Source organism: Nycticebus coucang, chromosome 16, assembly GCF_027406575.1.
Source record: "Nycticebus coucang isolate mNycCou1 chromosome 16, mNycCou1.pri, whole genome shotgun sequence".
NCBI classification, from domain to species: Eukaryota; Metazoa; Chordata; class Mammalia; order Primates; family Lorisidae; genus Nycticebus; species Nycticebus coucang.
The window spans coordinates 88,694,894-88,718,681 of record NC_069795.1 but is presented as its reverse complement, the minus strand read 5'-3'; the positions used below and the strand labels follow the sequence as shown (position 1 = coordinate 88,718,681).

The window sequence follows — 23,788 nt, the reverse complement described above, 5'->3', positions numbered from 1 at the left end:
CAGATTCCTTCTAAAAGAAGGAAGACCATGTCTGCCTGACGCCTATTGGCTGGATATATCTGAACCCTCCCCCTTTTTTTCTGTCCTTCTTTCTTTCTTTTTTTTTTTTTCCCATGGCACACACCACAGCAAAGTCTGTGCGGAATCCTAAACCAGCCCAATTTACACCCATTCATGAATCTGTGACGTCAGCAAGCTTTTGGGCTCCTTTGCGGTGGGTTGGAGGATTGTGTGGGTGGAATCCTCCTCCCCCTTATTTTTCTAATTCTGCAAGGCTTTTTAAATTAACCTTCCATCTTTTGAAAGCAAGAAAATGGAACAGCATGTGTAGGAATTCTTCTTCATTGTGAGTATTGCATTCTATTTTTTTCCCGAAAACAAGGACAGAGAATGTATTTGTGATTTGAGATGATAAGAAAATTGGTATTATTGGGGGAGACTGTGAGACAGGCAGAGACAGAGGCGGAGAGAAACCTGAAACCCCGTTACAGCCAGGAGCTTCAGCTGGAAACTGACAGCTGGTTTTCCTTTGCTTGCCTGCCTGCTAGACGTGGACATTTTTCATTTACGGTTCTGCACGTTACCTCTGGATGCTTGCTTGGCTCTCTTTAAAGGGAGATCCATTTCCCTAAGAGATGATGTAGATGGCAACAGAGAAAAAGCCCAGATACACCAGAAACGTGCTGGGGAAAGCGGGGCCAGCAAGACGGAGCAGGTTCTGTCCTGCCCACCTTTCTGCGGACTCTTACCCTTCACCTGGCCTTTGTTTCCTAATTGTGTAACAGTCAGTATCTTGCGATTGCACTTTGGGAAAATGAATACTTGTTCAAACATTTTTTAAAAGCTCGGGCGTCAGGCAGGTATATATATATATATTTATATATACGTGTTAGTAGCTCTTCTTCAGGTCACTCTGTACTCAGTTTACAGTGTCAAAAAGCCGTAAAACCTGCACTGGAGGCAAAGGGGAATTATCCTTAAGTTCTAATTTTTAACAACCCCTAATTAAAACTAAGAAGTGGTTTCTTACTATGTTCAAAAATTGGATTGTGTTAAAATGTATATGAGTATTTTTCGAAGATGAACTTCCAGATGAAAATAGTTTATTCCACTGTGTTTGGGAAACATGGAAAAGTTCTGATGTGTTCCATGTACAAAGTTGGTTTGATAGTGTGCTACTGTAGTTTAACAAAAAAAAAAGTATTTGTGATTGAATTTGTTTCCCAAGGCTCTGGTTTATTCTGGTGAAAGTTGTGGTAGTAAAGAAGAGGGATGTAACATTGTTTCATGTTTTGCCCCTGGGCAGCTCCTCAACCCAAAGAATCTGATAGCATTTCCAACTGCCTCACTTTGAGCAATTTACATACCAGTCTGCAGCATAGACCTGTTTGTTCTTTCTGGTGAGAGAAAAAGCAAAATGCCTGATATTTCTCCTTATCCCAGGTTTGGCGTGTTTACTTTATATAATCAATGTTTAGTTTTGAGATGTTCATATTGTATCTTTTCTTGTGAAGCAAGGCTTCTGATTATGGCTCTAATACTATCTTTTGAATTATTGTTTTTAATGAATCTGCCCACTATAAACTTACTTAATTTCAAAATTATCATACCTGAAAATGTTATATTTTCTTTCATTGCTCCTCTTATCTTAGCATTGCTCTCACTCATTATGTTTTTCTGAGTACTTTTGAACCCACAAGAGTTACAGAAGGGGAAACTCTGCCTGATTCTAAATCAGATCTTTGTCCTATGCTCAGATAATTATGGTTTCATATTTTACTACTTTTTATTTGCTGGATTCAACAAATGAGGTAATGTTTTAGACACAATGTTTGTAAACATCTTGACTTATTTCAACATTTTCCTTTTTGTGTGTAGAGACTGTTGTAAGTAGCAATTCCAAGTTATTTTAAATTATTGACGTCTACCAGATCAGAGTACTGAATTCTTAGGATATTTTTAAATTGTATTGACATAATTAAAGTTATCTTAAGAAATGTTCCTTAGACCCTGCCTTTTATGTACATTTTGCCAAAAGAGAGCCTTATTTCCATGAAAGAAATACTCTATACTTTGTATTCATTAAAGAAAACTGTCCCTTTAAGGCGCAGAGTAGATATAGAATCCTCTCTCTCCACTCCTAGTGACTATATTCTAGATTTTATTTATTTTCATGTATAGTGTACTTGTAGAAAAAAACAATAACTCTTAATTGTTTAATATAAAACAATAAAATCCTGTGTATCAGTGACTGTCAATAAATGGCTTTCTGTTTAAAAATTGAAGCTACTCCAGAAGTAGGAATTAATTTATTTAGTAAACAAAGTCAGTCCAACCAGGGCGTGTCCTGGGGAACTGTCAAAGAATGGTTCCTAAGGGCCAGAGGCCACATCCACTGGACCTTTGGATGGCAGAACTGGTCCGTTTGGTTTGTAGTCTGCCTGGCCTCTCTCTATATGCTTCAGCTGAATTACTTGCTGGAGAGCTCAAATAAATCCAGATAGCCGAGATGAGCAATTCTGCCAGATGGCAGCCTCACTCTTGCAATTTTGATTAAGATAAGGAACATTCCCCTGCTATAAAACAAAAAAGAAGTCACTAAAAGATACCACACTCCGGCTCTGTGTCAGTTATTTTTCTGTAATGATATGGGGGGGGGGTGTGAAGGTTTAGAAGATGCAATCTTTACTGTGAAGGAATCTAGAAGATAAGTTACCAGAAATAAACTTTAACGTTAGAACTGCCAGCAGAACTTATTCCTTCCTTCTTCCCTTTTTCTTTTTTACTATTTAATGGTTTTAGTATAATCTCAGAGTAGTATAACCATCACCACAATCAATTGTAGAACATTTTAATCATCATAAAAAGAACCACATACCCATTGGCAGTGACTCCTCATCTCTCCCTACCCTGGAGCCCTAGGCAACTGTTAATCTACTTTTTCTATCTATAGATTTGCCTAGTCTGGCTATTTCATATAAATGAAATCATAAAATACATGGTCTTTTGTGACTAGCTTCTTTCACTTAGCATAACATTGTTGCTTGTGCTTCATTTCTTTTTATTGCCAGATAATTTTATTGGTGGATACTGGGTCATTTTAATTTCTTGGCTATTAGAAATAATACTGCTATTTACATTTGTGTACACGTTTTTGCATGAACATGTTTTCATTTCTTGAGGAAATGCCAAACTGTTTTCCAAAGTGGCTGCACCATTTTACATTCCCAACAACAATGTATTCCAATTCTTCCACATCCGTGTCAACACTTGTTATTATCTATTTCTTTTAGTTAGAGCTATCTTAGTAAGTTTTAAGTGGTATTTCATTGTAATTTGATTTACGTTTCTCTAATAGCTAATGATGTTGAGGATCTTTTAATGTTCTTATTGATTATACATATGTCTTATTTTGGAGAAATATCTATTTAGACACTTTGCCCATATTAAAAATTAGGTTTTTATCTTTTACTATTAAGTGTAAGAGTCCTTTATATATTCTGGATATAAGCTCTTTATCAGATATATGATTTGCAAATATTTTCTTTCATTCCATAGGGTGTTCTTTACTTTCTTTATAATATTGTTTGCAGTGCAAAAATTTTTAATTTTGATGAAGTTCAATTAATTTTGTGTCTTTTTTTTTGTTTATGCTTTGGTATCATATCTAAGATGGCTTTTTTTTTTTTTTTTTTGTAGAGACAGAGTCTCACTTTATTGCCCTTGGTAGAGTGTCGTGGTATCACAGCTCGCAGCAACCTCCAGCTCCTGGGCTTAGGTGATTCTCTTGCCTCAGCCTCCCCAGTAGCTGGGACTACAGGTGCTCGCCACAATGGCCGGGCCCGGTTTGAACCCGCCACTCTCAGTATATGGGGTCGGCGCCCTATTCAGTGAGCCATAGGCGCCACCCTAAGATGACTTTATCTGACTCAAAGTCATGAGAATTTGCATCTGTGTTTTCTTCTAAGAGTCTTATTGTTTTAGCTCTACATTTAGATCTTTAATCCATTTTGAGTTAAATTTTGTGTATGGCAGATGGAAGGCGTTCAACTTTATTCTTTTGAATGTGGATATCCAGTTATTCTGGTAGTATTTGTTTAAAAGACTCTTCTTTCTCCCATTGAATTGTCTTGGCAACCTACTGAAGAACTTAGAAAAAGATACTGGTGCCATGTGATTCTACTTCCAGAGATTCATATTTAATTGGTTTATGGTGGGACCCAGTCATGTGTATTTTTTAAAAACTCACCAGATAATTCTAATGTGTAGCCAGGCTTGAAAACTATTGGCATGGATAGACAGTCTTAGAAAAGAAGAGAGACACTTTCTGAGTCAGGAAAGAGGATGAGTGAAAACATAGAATTCTGATATGGAAAGGAGGGAAGAGGAAAACTAAGAAGATTCATGGAAATCTGGAATCCATGGATCTTCTTGTTAATCACTCAAAGAAAGGGCATCATTGGAGGTTAGTGAAGTTTGTTAAAGAAGAGTAGGATCTCTAACATTTATTAACTATTTTTTATATGCCTGTATGTCTGTTGGGATCTTTTATATACATTATTTTATTGAAAATATAATCTTCAGCCAGGCGCAGTGGCTCATGCCAGTAATCCCAGTACTCTGAGAGGCCAAGGCAGGTGGATTGCCTGAGCTCAGGAGTTCAAGACCAGCCTGAGCAGAAGTGAAACCCCTTCTCTATGACGTTATGGTGGGCACTTGTAGTCCCAGCTACCAGGGAGGCTGAGGCAAGTGGATCGCTTAAGCCCAAAGAGTTTGAGGTTGCTGTGAGCTATGATGTCACGGCACTCTACCAAGGGTGACTGAGACTCTGTCTATAAATAAATAAATATAAAATAAAATATATTCTCCATAATATAAAGTAGGTACTTTTATTCCCATAAAAAGGGAATGAGGAAAAAAAGGTTCAGAAAGGTGGTTGACTCAACCAAAAATACCAGGCAGTGAATGTTATACCCAATTTTCAAACCCGGCTCTAATTTTATTTATTTATTTATTTATTTATTTATTTTGCAGTTTTTGGCTGGGGCTAAGTTTGAACCCACCACCTCCCGTATGTGGGGCTGGTGCCCTACTCTTTGAGCCACAGGTGCCACCCTCTAATTTTTAATTGTACTCTCTTCTATATACTATGGATTTTAAATATTGAGTACTACTACCATAGATTGTTTTTGGTCCAGTCCAGCATGAATCTAAAATCTTCTCTAGCCTGACTCTGGACAGAGCAGACTAAAGACTGAGGTAAGTTGGATGTTGGGGGTAATATAGGATTAAATGTTGGCACAGCAGGTGCACTGGAAGATCAGAGGGTGGGGGTAAATGAGGATTATCTATAATAGGTAGTCATGGAGCCCAGAATGGCCAGACTCTCCTTGATGCAGCAGCAGAAAATCCCTGAGAATGGAAGGCCAGTACAGAGGGCATGAGAGAATGATCAAAGAGAATGGTAGAGAGACCGTGATGGAAAACAAGATGAACGAAGTAGAGTGGCAAGAATAGAGGTGTTGTCATCATTTTTTATTCATTTAATCAACAAATATTTATTGAGTATTTACTATGTGTTCTAAGTATTTGGTACACAGCAGTGAATAAAACAGACAAAATCCTTGCCCAAGAGGATTTATTTTATTCTAATGGAAGATGAATAGTAAATGGGTAAATTATGTCTACGCAGTGATAAATGTTAAGAAGGAAAATAAAGGTGGGATGGGAATAGAGAGTTCTGGGTGTGGGGTGAGTTAAAAGAGACTCTCTTGTATTGTTTATGTGCAGATATAAATTCTGCAGAGAGATTAATGAACCTTCAAACACAAGGGCCAGTGGTTGACCTCAACAGGCACCTTGGGTATAGATAGTGAATTTCTTCTAAGTCCTAAAACTCAAAGTGAATATTTAGTATTAAGTTTTTGTTAATACTAAAAAGTTAGTATTAACTTTTGACACCTGACACAGACACTCTTATAAACATTTGTTTATTATGAAACGCCAGTCATTTTGGTTTAGTTAGTGATTTTTCTACTGGGTGGAGTCCGGGCACGAGTGGTGCTTGAAGAACACTTTTTTTGTGTGTGTGTGTGTGGTTTTTGGCTGGGGCTGGGTTTGAACCCGCCAGCTCTGGCATATGGGACCAGCGCCCTACTCCTTGAGCCACAGGCGCCGCCCTGAAGAACACTTTCAAACTTTGCTTGCTCCATTGTTAGGATAAATCCTCCTAAGAATGTGTGTGGATGTGGATGTGGATGTGAGTGTGGGTCCTCCCAGAGCATCACCACTGAGAATCATTGCATAGTAAGCTGTACTTAATTCAGGGGAAGGTTCTAGTTCTCAGATGAGTTGAGCAGAGAACCACCAGTGTACTGGCAATAATGAAGATACACATTTCTTTTTATTTATTTTTTATTTTTTATTATTATTATTTTTTTTGTAGACACAGTCTCACTTTACCATCTTAGGTAGAGTGCCATGATGTCACAGGACTCACAGCAACCTCTAGCTCTTGGGCTTCCGTGATTCTTCTGCCTCAGCCTCCCGAGCAGCTGGGACTACAGGCACCCGCCGCAACGCCCGGCTATTTTTTAGTTGCAGTTCAGCTGGGGCTGGGTTTGAACCCGCCACCCTCAGTATATGGGGCCGGCGCCCTACTCACTGAGCCACAGGTGCCACCCTTTAGCAGGAGAGTCACACATTACAACCTTGAACAGAAAGTGAATTGAACCCTTGGTGGTTAGTAAAGTGTTTAATTATGAGATTCTATCATGCAACCATTTACCTGCCTTGTTTATCTAGAAAGTTACTTACATTAAAATGGATGAAATCATCATGTTTTCTGTTTACCTGCTGTAAGGCACAAGGATGCAATGGGAAAAAATTGAAGTTAAGACTGTAAGGGCCTGTGTAATAGTCTCAGCTCATCCTTGGTAAGGCAATACCCTTTCAGCTTTTTAAAAATTTTCCTTCCCTTTGATTTTTTTCTTTCCTTTGATTTTAACACATGAGATGAAGAAATTGTTCTTGGTGATCTCAAATGTCCTATGTAACTCTAACATTGTAGGATTCTTGGAACTTGGTTATGAATTACCAACATCAAACAGGTGAGTGACAATTTCTAAGGCAGTTTGGTTATAGTCCACTTTTAATCCATTTCTGTCACAGCACTTACATAGAAGTTTTGACACCTGTGGGATGCTGCTGCAGCTGAGGAGAAGGAGAAAATGTCAAAAAGTGGAGATATGTGGGCAAGTGTATTTGCCCAGGGACTTCCTTATAAGCAGGAAATAGATTCCTGATACGATAGGACTTTGCCACCTTTGGGCATGCCCGTTATAAATGTTATTTGTCTTGGCCATTTGGTGGTCTGGGTTAATAGGAGGTATGGCTATCGATTACCCTGTAACCTCAGTGTTCTAGCCTTTTCCTTGATAAGACTTTTCTTAGTGCCCTTTAAGAAGCAAAATTCATCATATTGGCTCTTTCTATCCATCCCTCACTACCCTGCTATTGCCCCGTGACTCAGGCTGACCCTTGGAAAAATGAAGACTGTAGTAAATAAGAAAATGAAGCCAGCCAAAAACTGCAAAAAATAAAACAAACAAAAAAACCCCAAGAAACAAACACAAAGAAAATGAAGACCCTTTAAATCTATAAATAGTATAATCAGTCTTTGTAAAAATAAGATTTTATTCTTTTGCATGATAGTTGCTAGCTTTTAAGAATTACTCTTTTCATAATTCTCCAAATAACAAAATGGTTAATGGAGTGGTGTTTTAAATTTGTAGGTTTTGTCAAAGAAAAGAAATTTTTAAATTACAAAACAGAAAACCCTTTTTTCATTTTTATGTCCATTTCATAGGTCTGTAAATTTTCTTACATCTTTTTCATTTGTATAACTGTCATAAAGATCTAATATTTAGTCCTAACAAGTATACTAATTTCATATAGCGATTCCATTTAGTAACACTTGCAAAAAGCGATTGGCAGAATGACCCAAAGAAAATGTGCAATGAGTGTGCAATTTTAATTGTTTAAAAAAATTTTTTTAAATGGATGCAGTTTATTACATGTAAATTAACACCTCAATAATTTGATTTTTAAAAAATGCAAGTACTCTCTAGTAGCAGACATTCCTCGCTGCCGTCCCAACTGACTAGCCCTCTTCCTAGGCTCCTGGAATCTAGGGTCACAGGCAAATCCTGATTAGTCCACATTAGTTTAGCATGATGGTCTCATCCCCCTTGCCAGTGATTGGCTTACAGGTAGGCATGTGACCCCATTCTGGCCAATCAAATGTGAGAGAACGGCAGCACTCCTGGAAAGTACATAAGTTCTCTTGATTTAAGAGGGACCCTTTCTGCAGCTGGCCATGGTTGCATCTGGATGTGATGCCTGGGACTGCTGCAGCCATCTTGCCACTAGACTGAGGATGGAGGTATTTGGGGGCAAAGAATAGAACCCAGAGAACTGCAGAGAAGCTGAACTGGAGCCCTGGTCTCCTTCACCTGGAGCCAGCCCAGGTTGGCTTTTTTTTTTTTTTTGGCGATCATGGGGCACCATACATTGGTTTTATAAACAGTTTGAAAAATTTTCATCACATTGGTTAACATTTTAAGGAAAAACAACGTAGGACTTCTTGCTGACAGCTGGTGATTATCTTCAATATGGTAATTTATACTGTGAATTCCTGGGCTGGGGGCAATTGTAGAATTGAGCAGTTCTAAGAAGACATTTTAGTGAAATTCTGAATCAAAAAAAGCTAGAGAAGTGAAAGATGAGTTGATTGAGGGTTAAAGGCTGAGGAAGTAGTCAAAAATGAAGAACTGGAAAAGGTGACGGGGAAAAAAGGAGGGCAGAGCCCAGGGAGACTGGCTAAGCTGCTAAGGCAGGTGGCAGTCAGGACAGCAGTTCCTACCTTGAACAAAAGGGAGTGGATCTGGGACTCTGACTGGAAGAGACTCTTTTTTAAGTCCTAAAGGGGGCTATCACAGTTGCCATTACTTAAGAGAGCTCAATTTGCAAAATAAGCCCAGGAAGGCTTCTTATTACCCTGAGGCACTGTGCCTGCATTTTTAGTAGCTAGCCTGCTTTTAATGGGACACATTAGCCTATCTGCAGGCTTGGATAACCATGGATAATTGAGACTAGTAAGATAAAGCTTACCAAAATACAAATCTATGATTGCTTTTTCCAGGGAAAATAATCTCCTGATTAAAGTTAGGTTAAGCATTTTATAATTACTCATCAATTATTTCCTCTCATAACAAATTTAAATACATATGCACACTAAAAAGAAACAGATGCAACATACCTTTGGATATTTCTAGTCACAACTTCTCATCTGGAAATTGCAGACTCGTTTTAATATTTCCTGAGCATAGAAACTCCTGGGAAATACGCACCTGATGTTGCAGCTGTTAGGGCTCAAGACCCAATTTGAAAAGAAATTTTACTACTTTGCCAGCTTCTCTCTCCCCCTTATTCTTTTTCTGGCCATTTTTGAGCTGAATCCCTTCCATCTGTTTGTCTAAGAAAAAATAACTGAACATTTGCTTGTGTTAATGATTGAAGGTGTGCCCTAATCTAGCCTTGTAAGTATTCTCAGAGACCAGACTAGATTTCTTGGAGAAAGAAAAACAATCACACAATCCTGTACTTTTTTCTGTAATCATTTGTTTTCTCCAATCAGGGCTTCTGCTCTAACATGTTGATACAGCCCTCATTTCCCATCACCTGTTCTCCTTTGATCTAAAGGTTATCTATATTGATAAGAATTTCTTTTAACTAAATTTTATACCTTTGAGACTTGCATTTGTTAGAGTCAAACTGCTTTTGCCACAAATTGTCTTATACATAGCCTTTGTCTTTTCCTTGCTAACTGTTATATTAAAAAAACAAAAAAACCCCCAAAAAAACAGAACTGGCTCACCCTGTAATCCTAGCACTCTGGGAGGCTGAGGCTGGTAAGATCGCCTGAGCTCAGGAGTTCAAGACGAGCATGAGCAAGACCCTTTCTCTACTAAAAATGGAAAAATTAGCCAGGTGTTGTGGCATGTGCCTGTAGTCCCAGCTACTAGGGAGGCTGAGGCAAGAGGAATTCTTGAGGCCAAGAGTTTGAGGTTGCTATGAGCTATAACACCATTGCACTCTACCAAGGGTAACAGAGTGAGATCCTGTCTAAAAAAAAAAAAAAAACAAAAAAAAACCCACGGAATTTGTTTAAAAACAAAAAACAGCCATCTGGGTTCTAAAAGCCTAGGACCAGTTCTGGAAAATAAAGAGGTATGATAAGAGAACCTCATTATTAATTTAAAGTGAAGGGACCTTAGTATGAGGAAAAGGAAATCACTGCAAGGGCGACTGTCCTGCTTTAAAGCTTCACCAAGCTCATGAGCAATATGAGACAGTCATTGTGATATACCTGAAATGCCTTGAGCTTATACCCAGAATTCCTTTATGCTGAAGAGTAGTTATGGGCTGGAATTGACTGTGTGCTGGACTGGAGTTTCAGGGTGAGGAAACCTTAGTCTCAAGGCTTCCAACTTCTAAGAAATCTTTTCCTATTTATTCCTATGTGTTGGCAGCCAAGGATTTACAGGTGACCAGGAAACTAAGCTTCTGGGCTGTGTCCTTTCATAAATATATATTATTTTTTATCACAGGAAACTAAAAAGTTGTTTTTTTTGTTTGTTTGGGTTTTTTTTGTTTGTTTTTTTTTTTTTTGGCCGGGGCTGGGTTTGAACCCACCACCTCTGGGATATGGGGCCGGCGCCCTACTCCGTTGAGCCACAGGTGCTGCCCAGGAAACTGAAAAGTTTTAAAAACAAGTTTGTGATATTTTTTACCTAGCAAACTCCTTAGATTCCCCTATTTTGTATATTGTAATAAAACATTTTATGGAAAGACTACTCAATAGAATTTTTTCAGATACTTTAATGATACTTTAATAAACACCTGTTTTTTGTCTCTCTCTCTTCTATTTCTGTTTCTCAGTTGACCCATCCATAATGTCCTACCCCTACTAACCATGACTAGTTCTAATCAACCCAGTTAGCTTAACCTGCTTCCATAAAGCCTGCCCACCCTGGCCCTATACTGTAAGAAGGATTTCTTTTTTCTTTTAGAGACAGGATCTTATTCTGTTCCCCAGGCTGGAGTGCAGTGGCACAATCTCAGCTCGCTGTAGCCTCTCAGACTCCTGGGCTCAAGCCATTGTCCTTCCTCAGCCTCACAAGTAGCTGGGACCTATAAGCATGCACCACTACATATGGCTTATCTTTTAAATTTTTTGTAGAGATGGGGGTCTCGCCATATTGCCCATTCTGATCTCAAATTCCTGTCCTTAAAGCAATCTCCCTTTCTCACTTTATCCTCTCAACGTGTTGAGATTACAAATGTGAGACCACTGCATCTGGCTGGATTTCTTTTGATGAGCTACAAATTGATTTGTTTTTCCCTCCCTGTAACAACAACAAAAAAGATGAACTAGTTTAAAAACAACTTGAACAGCTTAAAGCTGTGGTTCTCAAACTGTGGTCACAGGACCAGGAACATCAGCCTCACCTGGAAACTTGTAGAAATGCTAATTCTCAGGCCACTTCCCAGATGTTCTCAGTCAGAAATGCTGAAGGTGAGGCCCAGCCACCTGTGTTTTAACAAGCTGGCTAGGTGACACTAATGCATGCTACATTTTAGAATCCTTGATTTCTCACACAACTTCTCAGACTTTTAATATGCATAAGACTCACCTGAGGATTACCAGATTAAAAACCAGATTCAGATCATTTGGTCTGGAGTGAGTTTGGTAAGATTTCTAATTAGTTTCCATGTGGCGGTGGTGGTGGTGCTGCTTGGGTCCTTGGACCACATTTCATGAGTAGTAAGGACCTGAAGAACTGTCATGAGCCACTTTAAGAACTATTGCAATAGGCAGGCACTAGCAAATTATAACTACCCAGTAATTCCTAAGGAAACACTCCACAAAGAGAAGTTTTATGAGGAAAGTAGTGATCATAGCATTATTTTAATTGAAAGAAAAAGAAATAGCTTAAACTGTTAATTAAAAAATATAGTCAATCCTCCTTATTCACATATACTGTATTTACAAACTCACTTAGTAGCTAGAATTTGTTTTTAATCCCAAAATCACCTAGTGCTTTTACAGTCATTAACAGACATACAGAGAACAGTGAAAATTTTGACATACTCCCAGCCAAGGTTGAATGAGGTGAGACTCAGTTCTCCTATTATAAACAAGTGTCCTTTTTTTGGTCTACTGAGTGCTCTGTTTTTTGCATTTTTGTGCTTTTTACTGGTGATTTCACCATTTAAAATGGCCCCCAAGCATAGTGGTGAAGTATGTCTCTTGCTCCTGAGGCTAGGATGGGCCTTACAGAGAAAATATTAAATGAGCTTCATTTAGGCATTAATTATTGTGCAAGTGGCTAAGTTTGATAATAATGAGTCAACAATATATATTATGTAAAGTATATTTAAATAGAAACACATAAAACAAGGTTGAGTATTAATCAGCTGACAAACATGCTGTGGCCAAAGACTTACAGAACCTTACCTCTGTATTTCCCCCGTTAGCAATGGTTCAGGATTCACCAATTCAGTGTTCACAGAAGACTATTGTGAATTGTAAGAATTAACGTAGTTAATAACCAATTAATGAATATATGCTGTGATTTTCAAATAATGATAAAATCTATGCAATAATATAAAAAATGTACAGTAGTCCCTCCTAATTTGAGGGGGATATGTTCCAAGATCCCTAGTGGAGCTTGAAACTGGATGGTACTGGACTCTGTATATATACCTGTGATAAAGTTTAATTTGTAAACTAGGCACAGTGAGAGATTAACAATAACTAATATGGAACTAATAACTAAAATAGAACAATTATAACAATAGTCTATAATAAAAGTGATGTGACTATGCATGGTTGGTCTCTCTCTCTCAAAACATTTGATTGTACTGTAGTCACCTATTTTGGACCACAGTGTCCCAGGGTAACTGAAATCATGGAAGTTGCAACATGAATAGTAGGGACAACTGTGTATAATTTAGTGGTAAGAGAAGAGAAACAAGAGACAGATTTTCTAGTATAGTACAATTAGAGTTACATTTAAAATTTTTTCAGTAAGAAAATTGAAATGTACCAAACATTTTTTAAAAAATTTATTGATACATAGGCTCAGCACCAATAGCTCAGCGGTTAGGGCGCCAGCCACATACACCAGGGCTGGCAGGTTCAAACCCAGCCCAGGTCTGCCAAACAACAATGGCAACTACCTCAAAAAAACAAAAATAGCTGGGCATTGTGGCGGGTGCCTGTAGTCCCAGCTACTTGGGAGGCTGAGGCAAGAGAATCACTTAAGCCCAAGAGATTGAGGTTACTGTGAGCTGTGATGACACAGCACTCTGCCAAGAGCAACATAGTGAGACTCTGTCTCAAAAAAAAAAATTATTGATGAATAATAATAATACATATTTCTGGGGTACATGTGATATTTTGATACACGTAGACCATATGAAATGATTAAATTAGGATGCCTAGGGTATCTATCACCTCAAACGTTTAACATTTCCTTTGTGCTGGTAACATTTCAAATCTTCTCGTCTAGCTGTTTTTTTATATTCCATTATATAAATATAAAATGTGATATATACACCACATTTTTTCTGTTCATTGATGGACACTCAGGTTAATTCCATATCTTGGCTATTGTGAGTAGTGCTGCAATAAATATGGGGGTGCAGCAGGTATCCCTTTGAGATACTGATTTCCTTCTCTTGGGAAAGGAAATACATGTTTTATATAGTATATATTGTTGATTCTAGCAAAATTGCTAGATTATATGGTAATTCTATTTGATTTTTTCTGAGAAACTCCTGTACTGTTCCATAATGAATGTGCTAATTTACATTCCCACCAACAGTAAGTAAGAGCTCCTTCTTTGTATCTTTCTCAGCATTTGTTATATTTTGTCTTTTAGGTAATCATAGCCATTCTAACTTAGGTAAGATGATATCTCATGGTGGTTCTGATTTGCATCTCCCTGGTTATTAGTGATACTGACAATTTTTTCATATATTTTTTGACCATCTGTATGTCTGCTTTTGAGAAATGTCTATACAGATCCTGCCCAGGTGGGGAATCCAGAGCCTTCTGATTTCAAGTTTGTTCTTTTTTAAGCACCAAAGGAAGCAAGAAAAGCTTCATCTTTCTCTGTTTCACTCTTTTTAATAAAAGAATTTGTTCTGTAAAATTTAGATTCAGTCAAAAGGCTGCATTTAAGGACCTAGAAGGCCACATGTGGCCGTAAGGGTGTAGATTTCTCACCCTAATATCCCCTCTCAGATGAATACTTCGCAAATTTTTCTCCTATTCAACAGGTTGTCTCTTCACTCTGTTAGTTATTTTCTTTGCTATCAGAAGTTTTTCTGTTGGTTATTTTCTTTGCTTTCAGAAGTTTTTTTTTGTTTTTGTTGTCTGTGCTTTTGAAGTCTTAGCCATAAATCTTTATCTAGACCAATGTTTTTCAACCTTTTTTTAGTTAAACTTCTGCGGCACACTTAAACTATGTTGATCAAAAAAAAGAAGAGCAAAAAATATATATAGTTGGCCAAGGCAGGTGGTTTGCCTGAGCTCACAGGTTTGAAACCAGCCTGAGGCAGAGCAAGACCCATCTCTAAAAATAGCCAGGCATTGTGGTGGGTTTCTGTAGTCCCAGCTACTTGGGAAGCTGAGGCAAGAGAATCGCTTTAAGCCCAAGAGTTTGAGGTTGCTGTGAGCTATGACACCACGCACTCTACCGAGGGTGACAAAGTGAGACTGTCTCAAAAAAGAAAGAAAGAAAATATATATATATATATATACACACACATATACTTACTGTGCCTTGAACTTCTTTCAAAAAATAATTTAATTAATGATCTTTAAAAATTTTTACGTCAATTCAGAACATTAGATCTGACCAGTGATTTTCAACTGGTGTGTCATCAGAGGATCCAGAGAAACCAACTGAAAGATGCCTTTATGAAAAGATAAACAAAATCAATAAGCCACTAGCTAGACTAACCAAGAAAAAAGAGAGAAGACTCAAATAAATAAAATGAGAAATGAAAAAAAAGACATTACAGCTAATACTACAGAATTACAAAGGACCATTACAGACTTATGAACAACTATACACTAACAAAGCAGAAAACCTAGAGGAAATGGATGAATACCCAGACACGTGAGGTCTAACAATTCAGTTCATGAACTTTCCACTTTCCATTGGCGGCACTGTACAAACTGCTAGGTGAGGTTTTGTAACCTTGGTGTATCAGTGTCACACAGCTGTGTTCGTGTCAACATATGGCTATGTTTTGTGGAGTGGCGTTCACTGTTAGTTGTTTGTGTGTGCTGTTGTGCGAATGTCAGAGCTTAAATTAAAGCAATGAACAAAAGTTAAATTACTTGTTAAACTTGGCAAGAGTGGAAGTAAAATCAGGGATATGTTAGTCCTAGTTTATAGGGAGAAGGCCATGAAGAAAACAACAGTGTACAAATGGAGTAAACATTTTTCTGAGGGAAGAGAAAATGTCACTGATAAAGAGAAGTCAGGCCAGCAGTAACAAGCAAAACTGATGAAAATGTTGCAAAATTTCATCAAATTGCACATCAAAATCATCAGCTGAATGCAAGAAGCTTAATAGTCCAAGTAAACATCAATAAAGAAACAGGAAAACCTTAACTAAAACCTTGGTGTGAGAAAGGTGTGTGGAAAATGGTCCCAAAGGAGCTCACCAATGAACAAAAGCAAAGAACTCGCGTGGTACTGTCTGTGAGGAAGTTTTTAGCCTGTAAATCAATAACTGTATTGGAGCACCCTCCCTATTCACCTGATCTGGCCCCCAGTGACTTTTTTTTTTAACTGAAGATAAAGGAAATATTGAAAGGAAGACATTTTGATGACATTCAGAACATCAAGGGTAAGGACTTAACAGGTAATACAATGACAGCTCTGATGGTCATTCCAGAAAAAGAGTTCCAAAATTGCTTTGAAGGGTGAACTAGGTGCTGGTGTCAGAGCATAGCTTCCCAAGGGAGTAGTACTTCAAAGGTGACCATAGAGATATTCAGCAATTTTTCTAGGATGAGTTCATGAACTTAATTGTCAGCCTACCAAGACTGAACCTGGAAGAAATAGAAAAGCTGAATAGAACAATGAGGAACAAGATTGACTCAATTATGAAAAGTCTCCCATTAAAGGAAAGCCAAGGACGGATGGATTTACTGCTGAATTCTACCAAACTTCCAAAGAACTAATGCCAATCTTTTCGAACTATTTTGAAAAGCTGGAGAAGAGGGACTTCTTCCTAACTTATTCTATGAGGCCAGAGTTGCCCTGATACCAAAAGCCATACACACGCACACACACAAAGAAAATTGCAGGCTACTATTCCTGATGGACATAGTTGCAAAAATCCTTCAAAAAAATTTAGCAAATCAAGTATAGTAACACACCAAAAAGATAATAAACCACAATCAGGTAGTATTCATCTGAGGGATGCAAGGATGGTTCAATATACACCAATCAGTACATGGCGATACACTCACCAACAGAATGAAAGACAAAAACCATATGCTATAGTTTTGATATGCCATGTTTGTCTCCACCAAGTCTCATGTTGAGATTTGATTCCCAGCAGTGGAGGTAGGTTCTAGTGGGAGGTGTTTGGATCATGCGGGCCAGTCCCTCATGGGTACATTAATGCCATCTCTCGTGGGTGAGTTCTCATTCTATTTGCTCCCACAAGGTTTAGTTATTAAGAAGAGCCTGGCACCTTCCCTCTCTCTCTCTTGTCATGTGATCTCTACCCATTCTGGTTCCTCTTCACTTTCTGCCATGAGGGGAAGTAACCTGAGGTCCTCACCAGATGCAGCTGTCTAGTCTTAAACTTTTCTAGACATCAGAATGACAGGCTAAGCGAGCTTTTGTTCTTTATACATTACCTAGCCTCAAGTATTTATAGCAACACAAAACTTGACTAAGAAACTATATGTTCATCTCAATTTGATAAGTAAAAGCATTTGATAAAATTCAACATCTCCTTGTGACAAAAACTCAACAAATTTTTGCATAAAAGGAATATATCTCAGCATAATAAAGGTCACATATAACAAACACACAACTAACATCATATTGAATGGAGAAAACCTGAAAGTCTTTCCTCTAAGAACTGGAAGGAGATGCCGAGTTTTCATCTCATTCAACATACTGGGTTGTGTTGAATGTGTGAAACCCTCATTTGAGATAGTCTGAGAAGTCCTATTCTGAGCAATCAGAAGAAAGAAAGAAAAGACAACTAAATTGTTCCTCTTAGCAGACACATGCTCTTTTAGATAGAAAAAAATTAAAGACTTCACAAAAATTCTTAGAACTGATAAACAAATTAAGTAAAGTTGCAGGATGCAAAAATCAACACACACCAATAAGGAACTAGCAGATGGAAAGGAGGGAGGGAGAAAAGAAGGAAGGAAAAGAAGAGAGGAGAGGAAGGGAGGGGAGGGGAAGGGGAAAAGAAAACCTAAAAATAAAAGGATCCAAATAAATGGAAAGGTATCTCATGTTCATGGATCAGAATAATTGATATTATTAAAATGACCATGGTACGCAAAGTACAGATTCAATGTAATACCAAAGACATTCTTCACAAAAATAGAAAAAAAAAATCCTAAAATTTGTATGGAACCTCAAAAGACCCTGAATAGCCAAAGCAATACTGAGCAAAAAGAGCAAAGCTGGAGGCATCACACTACTTGGCTTCAAAGTATACTACAAAGGTACATTTTAAAAAACCAGCATGGCGAGGGCGGCGCCTGTGGCTCAGTGAGTAGGGCGCCGGCCCCATATGCCGAGGGTGGCGGGTTCAAACCCAGCCCCGGCGAAACTGCAACTAAAAAATAGCCGGGCATTGTGGCGGGCGCCTGTAGTCCCAGCTACTCGGGAGGCTGAGGCAAGAGAATCGTGTAAGCCCAAGAGTTAGAGGTTGCCGTGCGCAGTGTGATGCCATGGCCCTCTACTGAGGGCGATACAGTGAGACTCTGTCTCTACAAAAAAAAAAAAAAAAACCAGCATGGCGTTGATATAAAAATGGAAACATAGACCAAGAGAACAGAATAGAGAACTCAGAACTAAATTCACATATTTCCAGCCAACTGATTTTCACCAAAAGTTTCTGGGTCCAAGTGATAAAATTATTTTTTCTCTATTTCTCAAATGTTTTTGTAATATCATTATATAGCTTTTAAAATGTTATACTTTAAAATTAGTGCCTTACTAGTTTAGAGGTATTAACATACTAAAAGGGACCCCCTTTTCCCTTCTTGGAGCAGCAAAGTCAATATATTCTGGTTGAGGAGTCTTAGGAAAGATATTTTTTTAACATTGACGTCAGTGAGTATGCTCTCTGTGTTAAACCAAATAAAAGTTGCTCTAAAAGACAATGTGAATATCCAAGAGTAGTCCAGAATTATAAACGTCTGGCAAAGGTCAACTGTGTACTTCATAGGTCCTACTGGATCCATGCTTTGTGAATCATTTGTCTTGCCTAATCATATCTTTCTGCATTTCATTGCATTTTCCCACTCTTTTAACATGGTTGTTTGGCTTCTAAAGTCAGATACATGAGAATGAGTCCTGATGTTCCCATTTATTAGCTCTGTGCTTTGAATAAGTTATTTAGTGAGGGATAAAGAGAGCACAGTACATTGTATATATCAAGCTCACAATAAATGGCAGTTACTAATGTATGTTGGCTTTATTCCCCACATTGATTGTCTAACTATATCAACTGGGTAGCTGGAGGAAATCTTTTTTAAAAAATAGGGAAAAGGAAAAGCAAAATATAAAATAGTATTCCTGTCCACCAGAACTGGCAGGCTGTTTGGAAAGACTGACACATACACTGAATCATCCTAAAAGAACAGCTCTCAAACTTAAAAAAGTCGAGAACCACAAAGGACCTTTATTTACGTGAGTTGTCTTCTAGAGAGAAGATTTAATAATATTTATTAATTTGTTTTAAAAAAAATAAACATTACCAACATAAAAATTTTCTTTAATGAAAAATAACTACAGTTTCCAAACCTTCAAAATTTTTCTGTAGGAGAGTGGCATTGTGAAAAGGGAGTTTTTGTAGATCTCTTTAGTGTCTGACTTAATAGATGGTAGCTGGAGTCTCAAGTCTCGTTCTGCTTTGTTAGTTGGAATATCAAATGGCACAGAGTGGCCACTGGGAGATTCCACTGCCTACTTGTGAGAGAAGGTGAGTAAAAAGAAAAATAACATCTTACTATTCTGAAAATAATTCTGACCTCACAGACCCCCTAAAAGATCTCGGGTACCCATAGGAGCCCCCAGCACACTACGAGCACCATTGCTTAGGGAGTGAATATGAGGAGCAGAATAGCTAACTAACATTTCTGTTGTGGCTACCATGTGCCAGGCATTCTTCATACTACTTTACATATTTAACCCTCACAACAGCTCTGTGTGCTGGTGCTAGTATTACGTATTATCTTCAATTTCCAGATGAAATGAAAACACACAAAAAAGTAAATTTATCAAGATAGAGCCAGCATTGAGTTTCAGGCCATCTGGCTCAGGGTCTAAACTCTTTTTCCATGCCACTGGGCTAATTCCCTCCTTGGTAAGTGAGTAAAATTTCATAGATAAAAGAACATTTTTCTTAAGAACTGTAAAAGAATGGAGGTTCTTATGGACAAGCTAAGAGAAAACTTCAGTGCTACTAAATACAGAGCAACATTTTATCTTTGTAAATATTTGTAACCTTTATCAACTAAGTTTCTTCTAAATCACTTTATGTTTAAAATTTGTTCCTTTTATGTATCTGCATCAACAGCACCAGCCTATATACCTTGGTTGGTCCAGGGTTCTTACCAATTACTGCAATTTCAAGGGTAAAGATAGGATTTTCCCCCCTATCTTTCTTTTCTTCTGTGATAAAATATACATAGCATGACATTTACCGTTTTAAGTGTACAGTTTAGTAGCATTAAGCACATTTATATTGTTGTACAATCATTACCCCTGTCCATCCACAGAAGTCAATTCGTTTTGTCAAACTGATACTTTTGTTAAACTGCACCCAATGAACAACTCCCCCTTCACTCCTTCCCTCGGAGCCTGACAACCACCATTCTACCTTCTGTCTCTGAATTTGACCAAGTGCCATGTAAGGGAAATACCTACCCCTTTGTGTCTACCTTATTTCCCTTAGCATAATGTCTTCAAGGTTCATCCATACGTAACATGCTAGCATCCTCTTCCTTTTTTAAGGCTTAATAATATATAAGATTTTGTTTGTTAAGAATAAATTATAAACGCAGAAGCTAAAGAAATGTCAGTTAATTTTTAAAAGTGGATGTAAAATACTATATAATTTTAAGAAAGGAGCTTGGGCTGATAGTGTACTGCTTCTATGCCTTATTACAAAGTTATTGTTTTCAACATTTATCTTAAAACTCAAAATATTGCTTGGGTAAACATAAAAAATAATTCAGCAAGAGGTTTAAAAAAGTGGCTAACAGCGAGACTCTGTCAGATCAGTTGTGGCCATTTCACGTAATTCTGGCCAGCCACCGTTTCCTTTTCTTGTGCTTTTTTCTGCTTCCAGTCTTTTTTCCCTGTCATCAGCAAAGTAAAACAAAACCCTCTTTCATCTCTTCCAGGAATGGCCTTTTTATGGAACTATTCACAATTAAAAAGTAAATGGGTTGAATATTTTACTCTGACTTTTTAAAATAAAAACCTAAACACATTTGGTTTTGGTATTTGGGGATAGCCTGTGCTTTTTTGTGAGTGAAGGGCTGGGGTCCACGGAGGCCATAGTCTTTGAGAAGGCTGTTAATAGGAAAGTTTCTACATTCTCCTTGGACCATATAGAGAACTCAGCTCTCATAACATGTTCTTGAATGAGTGCTGCACGTTATGCTGTGCCGTGGGGTGAAACAATAGCAAGTTTGGACATACTGAATGGAAGATATATTAAAGATATTATGTATTGGATTAGGGGCTAAAGAGATCAAGGATTTACCCCCAGATCATCTAACGCCCTACATGAGGATTCCTGGATTCAAATTCAATTACTTTTTCTTTGTCTCAAAAAAAAAAAAAAAAAAGAGTTTCACTATGTCGCCCTCGGTAGAGTGCTGTGGCAGGATAGCTCATGGCAACCTCCAACTCTTGGGCTTAAGTTATACTTTTGCCTCAGCCTCCCAAGTAGCTGGGACTACAGGCACCCTCTACAACACCCGGCTATTTTTTGTTGCAGTTGTCATTGTTGTTTAGCAGTCCTGGGCTGGGTTCGAACCCTCCTGCCTCTGTATACGTGTCTGGCGCCATAACCACTGTGCTATGGGCACTGAGCCTATTTTTTTATTTTTTAATTAAGACAGAGTCTCACTTTGTCACCCTCAGTAGAGTGCTGTGGCGTCATTAGCTCACAGCAACCTCAAACTCTTGGGCTCTAGCGATTCTCTTATCTTAGCCTCCCTCTGAGACTGCAGGTGACCGCTACAACACCCAGCTATTTTTGTTGTTGTTTAGCAGGCCCAGGCCAGGTTCGAACCCACCAGCCCCAGAGCATGTGGCTGGCACTCTAACCACTGAGCTATGGGCACCCAGCCCAGACCTCTTGCATTTAAAGGAGTTGTGTTGAAAGTGATATAATGAGGATTTGAGCTGTTTCCCATTGTTCAGGAAAGGGAACATTACTAAACCTGACTAAGCCTCCTTTTTTCTCAAAGAAAGATCAATTATACCAGCTCTACCCACCTCACATGGCTATTATGAAGCTCAAATAAAATTGAAATATGCGAAATTACTGTGGAAATGGAGCTCCCCATACAAATGCAGGGTAGCAGTGATTATGGTTATTCAATGCTGTTTTGATCCTTACGGTTCCTAGGGACATAGACCAATGGAGCACAAGTGCTGTAGGGAGCATCTGAATGCCACCCTCCAACAATGAGGCCAAATCATGGTTCTCTTTCTTCTTTCCCTTAATTTTTCTTACTGTCAGTCAGAAGGGTTTGTATGACTGAAGGCATTTAGACCTTCTCTTTGCTGGGTGATTTGTTTGCAGAGTTATTTACACCTACCAGCAGCCTAGCCCAAGACAAACAGAAACAGTCCCATTTAGCTAAACAGTGACTTGCTATGCCTGTCATTACTCTGTTAACATCAAATATTTTCTGTACCTAAAAGATGACATTTCCTTCCCTGCTTTTGCTATTAAATTTACTTCGTTTTTTTAGTTGTTTCATGATCCAGAACTAATCCACAAGATGAGAGAATCTTACAAAGGAGAGACTCCTACAAACAAAAGACATAGGAGAGGTCATTTGGTTCAGTCCTCTTTACCAAAGTACGAATGTTTGGTACAGTTTCTCTGATAGATGTGCCCCGCATTTCCAGTCATGAGGATTGTTGTAATTGCTCATATTCACAGATTTTTTTTGTTAATTGCCTATAGGACCTTAGAGGACATTCTAGTCTAATTCCTTCAGTTTACAGATAAGGAAATTGCCACCCAAAGAGGTTAGGAGACTTGCTTGGGGCCAAATAAATAATTTATGGCACAGCTGGGACTCCTGGTTCATGGTAACTTCTTTCCAAATCATTAAGCTACAAAATTGTTGAATTCATAAATATTGAGTAGCATTAAATGCTTCTATGCAGTATGTAAATGCTTTAATATGTAGCATGCTTTCGCATAGCAAACATTTATATTGTACTACAGGTAGACTTATTTTCATTTTGATGGCAAAAATCACAATCTTTCCTGTTAATTACATACAAAGATATCTTTAATGGTTTCTGGGAAGCTCCCTGCTTTCTCAGAGAAGCAAGACTTTTTTTTTGCTTTGCTTTCTTTTTTAGAGGGGGGAGAAAGACGTCATTAGACGGCCCTTATATCTAAGAAGTCATATTGCCAGAAAGACACAATAACACATTTCTCTGCCTGACATGAGGGCTGTGAAGTGGACTGGAGCCAGAGGCTTTTTTATATTCCTGTCAGGCACTGGGCCCAGGCCTGTCAGTGGCAGGGTGGATGAGACTGAAGTAAAGCCTGCCCATATGCCAGGGAGACTGAAAGGTCGCCTGGCCTCCCCTGCCTCGTCAAAGGACTGCACTTAAGGAGAATCTGCAACCTTTTCGTCCTGTGCAATTACTCACTGGAAGCTTTAGGGTCACCCTTTGCCCTGTGTGGGGAAGGATGGGGAGGGGGAGGGCAGAACATTGGTTGGCTCTGTAAGGTAAGCTGATATACCTCCAGAGGGTTTTGAGGTATTTGAACACAGTTGGGGGAGTGAGAGGAGGAACATTCAAAATGGTGTGATGAAAGAACTGACAAGTAATGCTATCTGGTCCAAGAAATAACCAAGCGCCTTAGAAAGGGGACCTGGCACTATCTTTGGATCTATGATCCAATAGGCTAGGTTTAATGCCCTTTTAGATGTAAAAATAATTCATTTACAGTTTTTCAGATCCATCAGCAAGAAAGACATTTTGCCCCAAATTTCAAACTTTTGATCTCCTATCCCTATGAAGACAGTCTTTTGTTCCCCAAAAGCAGATTAATCCCTCCTGGGGATGTCCAGTCTTTTGGCTTCCCTGAGCCACCTTGGAAGAAGAGTTGTCTTGGGCCACACATCAAATACACGAACACTAATGAAAGCTGATGAGCAGATAAGCAG

The 23,788-nt window shown here is 38.4% G+C and overlaps 1 protein-coding gene across 3 annotated transcripts in view; it reads left to right on the top strand.

Annotated features, from left to right (window-relative positions):
• Positions 1-23,788, top strand: part of MAP3K13 (mitogen-activated protein kinase kinase kinase 13) — a 166,395-nt gene that overhangs the window by 40,860 nt on the left and 101,747 nt on the right. The window contains exon 1 of one of the 3 annotated variants that reach the window (XM_053565559.1): positions 86-346. The exons of the other annotated variants lie outside the window; for them this stretch is intronic. The gene's annotated coding sequence lies outside the window, so the exon portion shown is untranslated. Of the gene's footprint in view, positions 1-85; positions 347-23,788 lie in introns of those variants that run through there. 3 annotated transcript variants of the gene reach the window in all.